At 45.7% G+C, this 7,398-nt stretch overlaps 2 long non-coding RNA genes across 2 annotated transcripts; both read right to left on the reverse strand.

The window, feature by feature from the left end:
- Positions 1-669: 669 nt before the first annotated feature.
- LOC112078807 (uncharacterized) lies at positions 670-5,535 on the reverse strand. Its single transcript, XR_011478849.1, has 3 exons — positions 5,452-5,535; positions 3,216-3,396; positions 670-2,941 (listed from the first exon to the last, which is right to left on the reverse strand). It is a non-coding gene; the product is annotated as an uncharacterized lncRNA (long non-coding RNA).
- Positions 5,536-6,723: 1,188 nt separating this feature from the next.
- Positions 6,724-7,015, reverse strand: LOC139026902 (uncharacterized). Its single transcript, XR_011478850.1, has 3 exons — positions 6,980-7,015; positions 6,858-6,920; positions 6,724-6,802 (listed from the first exon to the last, which is right to left on the reverse strand). It is a non-coding gene; the product is annotated as an uncharacterized lncRNA (long non-coding RNA).
- Positions 7,016-7,398: the final 383 nt, after the last annotated feature.

Consider the following 7,398-nt stretch of genomic DNA (forward strand, 5'->3'; position numbering starts at 1 on the left):
ATCCAGGGAAAGACTAGTGATATCCAGGGAAAGACTAGTGGCATCCAGGAAAGTGTTAAAAAATGTTGGTGACATCAAGTGGTTTCTGTTAGAATTACATGAGGGGGTGTTTAACCCCATCAAATAAAATAAAAGGTTATTTGTCAAGTGCACTGAATACAACAGGTGTAGTCCTTACAGTGAAATGCTTACTGACAAGTCCTTAACCAACAATGCAGTTTTAAGAAAATAGAGTTAATAAAATATTTACTAAATAAACTAAAGTAAAAAATAAAAACAAAAGTAACACTAACAACAATAACAATAACAACAATAACAAGGCTATATACAGGGAATACCGATAGAGTCAATGTGCGGGGGTAAAGGTTAGTCAAGGTATTTTGACCATGGAGGCAGGGGTAAAGTGACTATGCATAGTGATGTGGACAGAAAGGAACTTGAAACTCTCGACCCGCTACAACCCCGTCGATGTGATTTATTTATTTATTTATTTATTTATTTTTTAAATCACCTTTATTTAACCAGGTAGGCCAGTTGAGAACAAGTTCTCATTTACAACTGCGACCTGGCCAAGATAGAGCAAAGCAGTACGACAAAAACAACAGAGTTACACATGAGATTAACAAACGTACAGTCAATAACACAATAGAAAAATCTGTATACTGTGTGTGCAAATGAAGTAAGGAGATAAGGCAATAAATAGGCCGATAGTGGTGAAGTAATTACAATTGAGCAATTAACACTGGAGTGATATATGTGCAGATGAGGATGCGCAGGTAGAAATACTGGTGTGCAAAAGAGCAGAAAAACAAAAACAAATATGGGGATGAGGTAGGGGTAGTTGGTTGGGTTATTTACAGATGGGCTGTGTACAGCTGCAGCGATTGATAAGCTGCTCTGACAGCTGACGCTTAAAGTTAGTGAGGGAGATATGTCTCCAACCTCAGTGATTTTTGCAATTCATTCCAGTCATTGGCAGCAGAGAACTGTAAGGAAAGGCGGCCAAAGGAGTACGGTAAAACCACGCTGGTTGACTTGACTAATATACAAGACGAACTGGCGCAGAGAGAAAGGAAACACAGGGATAAATACACTGGGGAAAATAAGCGACACCTGGAGGGGGTGGAGACAATCACAGGAACAGGTGAAACAGATCAGGGCATGACAGGGCAGGTCCCGGAAAATTAGAAAGGCCTGCTCGCATGAAGTGTTTTAGGGAGCGTTTGACAGTGATGAGGGGTGGTCGTTGACAGCGGACCCATAACGGACGCAGGCAATGAGGCAGTGATCCTGAGATCCTGGTTGAAACAGCAGAGGTGTATTTAGAGGGCAAGTTGGTCACAGATGATATCTATGAGGGTGCCCATGTTTATGGTTTTGGGTTGTACCTGGTAGATTCCTTGATCATTTGTGTGAGATTGAGGGCATCTAGCTTAGATAGTAGGACGGCCGGGGTGTTAAGCATATCCAAATTTAGGTCACCTATCAGTACGAACTCTGACGATAGATGGGAGACAATCAATTCACATATGGTGTCCAGGGCACAGCTGGGGCTGGGGGGTCTATAACAAGCGGCAACAGTGAGGGACTTATTTCTGGAGAGATGGATCATGTTCGGTCCTCCTTTTCCTGTAGTCCACATCATCTCCTTTGAGCTCATGTTGAGGGAGAGGTTGTTTTCCTGGCACCACACGGCCAGGTCTCTGACCTCCTCCCTATAAGCGTCTCAACGTTGTCGTGTGGGAAAGCGCAGTGTTGGGTGCGATTGAGATTGCGTCATCTGTGGACCTGTTGGGGCGTTATGCAAATTGGAGTGGGTCTAGGGTTTCCGGGATGATGGTGTTGATGGTGTGAGTGAGCCATGACCAGCCTTTCAAAGCACTTCATGGCTACCGACATGAGTGCTATGGGGCGGTCGTCATTTAGGAAGGTACCTTCGCTTCCTTGGGCACAGGGGTGGTCTGCTTGAAACATGTAGTTATTACAAACTAGGTCAGGGAGAGGTTGAAAATGTCAGTGAAGACACTTGCCAGTTGGTCTGCGCATGCCACCCTGATTCTAGCTCCGGGGTGAAGTTTCCCCATAGAGCAGTGGTTTCCAACCATGGGTACTAGGACCTCTGGGGGTACTTGGCCTACCCACAGGGGGTACTTGAGAAGACTGATGAGACCACAGGCCTACTGGTAAAATGCACATGAGGGGTACTACGGGCAGAGCAAAATTCAGTTGGTGGTACAGTAACCAAAAAGGTTGATAACCACTGCCATAAAGAATAATAGAGGACTCTTCTTTGTATCTGTCCCATTATGACATCTGTGAGAGCACTGGCAGCACCATTGAGGGCATCTCCATTTTGAAGTAGTCAATTTTCTTCTTCTACTACTTCTATGAGTTGGTAAACAAACTGAAAGGGTGCACACTGCCACTTGCATTGTGTTGTTTGAACAGGTATAAAGCCAAGGTTGGTGATATACTGTCAGCTGCAGTTATGGAATGTTTGCTCACAAGCATAATTCATAGGCTGATCCCTCCTGATGACCCGGATGGAATTATGTGATCCTTCCTTAACCCATAGGAAGTCCCACCCAGTTGACTAATTCATAATGGTGAAATCCCTCTATGTTGCTGCCCATGCAAAAACTTTTTTTTGGCACTAGAGCCCTCTATCTCTGAGTATCCCCTAGGGACAGATGTAGGATCAGCTTCCCCTCCCCCAAGCCTCACCTTAAGCATTAGTGTGGAAAATGCTAAACTGACTCAAGATCAGCGTCTAGGGGAAACTTCACCCTACTTACTCCATAATTATGTGATACAAATGACCCCTGACCTCTGACCTTTGACCTTGATGACCTTGGCAGTGCTCCTGGAGGAGTAGACCTCGGTCAAGTTGAGTTGGTTGGTAGCAACACAGGTGTACTCCCCGCTGTCCTCGYGCACCATCCTGTAGCATACAAATACAGATATTGTCAACAATATTTCCAGTGAGTTTTCACATATTTTCAAGAAGCTAAATAATAAAACATTGACGAAGATCTATGTGACTGGAATGGTGTATTTGTCAATAAATATATCAGTTCTCTTCAGTTTTTTGCATATCCAATGCACCCATGATCTAACATGCATCTTCAGGTGGGCAAAAGTGAACGTCTGAAAGACAAASACAAGACAGACAGACCAGACAGCCCAGTAATAACAGACCATCCACAATACAGTACCTGTAGATGAAGAGTTGTTCCTGTGTCTGATTGTGTAAAGGAGACAGGGGGAGGGGCTTCCCATCCACCAGCCACTGGTAGGAGACGTGGTTCCCTTTGGCTGATGTTACAACGTAGGGACAGTGGCTTCCCTTCGTAGAACTCCACAGATCCTGATTCGACTACAACCTCTGCACGTTGACTGGGACTGTGGGAGAACACATACAACCATACAGTACAACCATAGAATCTGATAATGTTGTGTTCTAATTCTAGGAGGGCATTTTAGATCTGTGAAAACATTTAAGTTCTATTAAGACATTGTAATTGTGATAAAGACATTCAAATTCTATGAGGACATTCTAGTTCTATGAAACATTTAAATTACCTGAGGACATTCAAGTTCTATGAGTACATTCTAGTACTATGAGGAAATTGTAGTTCTGTGAAGACATTGTAAACGCAGCAAAAAAAGAAACATCCTCTCATGTCAACTGCGTTAATTTTCAGCAAACTTAACATGTGCAAATATTTGTATGAGCAAGATCAACAACTGAGACATAAACGAACACGTTCCACACGACATGTGACTGACAGAAATTGAATAATGTGTCCCTGAAAAAGGGGGAGTCAAAATCAAAAGTAACAGTCAGTATCTGGTGTGGCCACCAGCTGCGTTAAGTACTGCAGTGCATCTCCTCATGGACTGCACCAGATTTGCCAGGTCTTGCTGTGAGATGTTACCTCACTCTTCCACCAGGCACCTGCAAGTTCCCGGACATTTCTGGGGGAATGGCCCTAGCCCTCACGCTCCAATCCAACAGGTCCCAGACGTGCTCAATGGGATTGAGTCTGGGCTCTTCGCTGGCCATGAGAACACTGACATTCCTGTCTTGCAGGAAATCATGCACAGAACGAGCAGTATGGCTGGTGGCATTGTCATGCTGTAGGGTCATGTCAGGATGAGCCTGCAGGAAGGGTACCACATGAGGGAGGAGGATGTCTTCCCTGTAACGCACAGTTGAGATTGCCTGCAATGAAAACAAGCTCAGTTCGTGATGCTGTGACACACCGCCCCAGACCATGACGGACCCTCCACCTCCAAATCGATCCCACTCCGAGTCCAGGCCTCAGTGTAACGTTCATTTTTTCGACAATAAACACGAATCCGACGATCACCCTGGTGAGACAAAGCACGACTCATCAGTGAAGAGAACTTTTTGCCAGTCCTGTCTGGTCCAGCGACGGTGGGTTTGTGCCCATAGGCGATGTTGTTGCGTGATGTCTGGTGAGGACCTGCCTTACAACATGCTTACAAGCCCTCCGTCCAGCCTCTCTCAGCCTATTGCGGACAGTCTGTGGACTAGAGTTTTTTTCCCTCAGGTTGCACATGACATGCTGGTAGAAATTATGTAAAACGGATTTAAGTTTGTCTGTTAAAGTCCCCGGCCACTAGGAGCGCCACTTCTGGATGAGCATTTTCTTCTTTGCTTCTTGGATTATGCAGCTCGTTGAGTGCGGTCTTAGTGCCAGCATCAGTTTGTGGTGGTAAATAGACGGCCATGGAAAATATAGCTGAAAATTCTCTTGGTAGACGGTGTGGTCTACAGCTCATCATGAGGTACTCTACTTCAGCAATACCTTGAGCAATACCTTAATACTAGACATCGCGCCCCAGCTGTTATTGACAAATAGACACACACCCCCACCCCTCGTCTTACCGGACGTAGCTGTTCTGTCCTGCCGATGCACGGAAAACCCAACCAACTGTATATTATCCGTGTTGTCATTCTTGGTGAAACATAAGATATTACAGGTTTTAATGTCCCATTGGTAGGAGAGTCTCAAAATGAGCTTTTCCAGTTTATTCTCCAGTGATTGCACATTGGCTAATAGAACGGATGGTAGAGGCGGGTTACCCACTCGCCGACGGATTCTCACAAGGCACCCTGATCTTCGCCCCCCTGTATTTCCTTATTTTCTTCATGCGAATGAAGGGGATTTGAGCCTTGTCTGGGAGAAACATTATATATTTCGCTCATTAAAGAAAAAAATCTTGGTCCAGTTTGAGGTGAGTAATCACTGTTCTGATATCCAGAAGCTCTTTTCAGTCATAAAAGACAATAGCATCAACATTATGTACAAAATAAGTTACAAACAAAAAACACACAACTGGTTAGGAGCCTGTAAAATGGCAGCCATTCCCTCCAAAGCTAATTCTGCCAGAACAAAACAAAAGTATTAATACAGGGCCTACGACTCACCGACTACTCTGAGGTGGTGTCTTTGACTGACTGTGGGRTGTATTACTGTGTTGTTCTGGACGCTGGCTACACACACCATGTGGCCCTCGTAGGAAGCAGTGATGAACAGAGGGAAATTGGCCATCTCACCAGACAGAGCACTGTAGAAGCCTAAGGTCTTGGACCGGTCACCTTCCCTGAGGACAGATTACAGTAATGGATTGGATACATAACAGTGGTAAAATGTATATTTTATTGTATTGTTTACATGGCATTATATTGACAGGGCTCTGTAGAACCTTAAAGCTGCAATATGTAACTTTTTGGGGGCGACCCAACCAAATTCACATAGAAATGTGAGTTATAGATCTGTAATCCGCATTAAAAGCAAGTCTCAGAAGCGGTAGATCTGTTCTATGTGTGCTATTCCTATGCTTCCCGTTCTTAAGATTTGTTTTTCATCTTACCTTTAATTTTGTAGCAAACAGCTGAAGATACGATATTGGTTATTGAAAAGATACTTCACAGCGGTTTAGGGTACAATGATCTCTACACTATACATGCTTGTTTTGTCACATAAACTGAAATTAGGCGAACTATTCGAATTTTAACAACCAGAATGCGGAGCGATTTCTGCATTTGCATCTTTAAGGTCTTGTCTATGTGAGTTCAAATTGACCCTAGAACCTACCCCTAGGCACTGCATTGAATTGATAGCCTACTTGCCTGCTGATATATTCATTTTGACACACCTCCTTCAGATCTCCAGTTTTAGGGTCTTGAGGTAGATATTGTAGCGATCTTAACCAAACACTTAGCAAAGGTTCAGAAATGATATTGGCGTAACAACTAAGGTTTGGTTGACAGTCGTTGGACTCTCGTCAGGGATACCCCTGAATTCCCTACAATACAGCAACACCCACTGAATAGCTGTAGAGGAGGACCCTTCTTTAGGGTAATGCAGCACTTCACCACTGGAATTCTTCTACAGTCTTTCTCTAGCGTGTTGAGGGGCCGTACAGCAACGGTCTGCCTAGGACTGAGTCTGGGACTGAGGCTCTGGGACTGGGCTCTGGGACTGAGGTCTGGGACTGGGGCTCCTGGGACGGGGCTCCTGGCTGAGGCTCCTGGGACTGAGGCTCCTGGACTGAGGCTCCTGGGACTGGGCTCTAGATGAGTTCTGGACTGAGGTTCCTGGGAACTGAGGTTCTGGGACTGAGGGCTCTGGGACTGAGGTCCTGGGACTGAGGTTCCGGCTTGCAGTTCCTGGGACTTGAGTCTCTGGGGGGACTGAGGCTCCTGGGACTGAGGTTCCTGGGACTGAGGTCCTGGGACTGAGGTTCCTGGGGATGAAGGCTCCTGGGACTGAGGTCCTGGGACTGAGGCTCTGGGACTGAGGTCCGGGACTGAGGTCCGGGACTGAGGTTCCTGGGACTGAGGTTCTGCCTAGGACTGAGGTTCCTGGGACTGAGGTCGTCTGGGACTGAGGTTCTCTGGGACTGAGGCTCGTGGACTGGGTTCCTGGGACTGAGGTCCTGGGACTGAGGTTCCTGGGACTGAGCGGTCTGGGACTGAGGTCCTGGGACTGAGCCTGGACGAGTCCTGGGACTGAGGCTCCTAGGACTGAGTTCCTGGACGTGGGAACGGGGTACACAACACAGTCAGACACATTCAGAAACAACACACACACACACACACACACACACACACACACACAAACACACACACACACACACACACACACACCACACACACACACACAAAACACCACACACACACACACACACACACAAACTTAGACAATGGCCAAAACTTACTTGTCTCCTGCAGAAGGTGTAGAAACCTTCAGAGAAGAAGAAAAGAGACTGACTGTTGGTGTTCTTATAAATAATAATCTGAAAGCATATAACAAGTACAGCACAACTACCCAGTAACAGACTACTGTTGTTCTGAAGTAGTCA

The sequence above is a fragment of the Salvelinus sp. IW2-2015 genome, unplaced genomic scaffold (assembly GCF_002910315.2).
Source record: "Salvelinus sp. IW2-2015 unplaced genomic scaffold, ASM291031v2 Un_scaffold6308, whole genome shotgun sequence".
Taxonomy (NCBI): Eukaryota; Metazoa; Chordata; class Actinopteri; order Salmoniformes; family Salmonidae; genus Salvelinus; species Salvelinus sp. IW2-2015.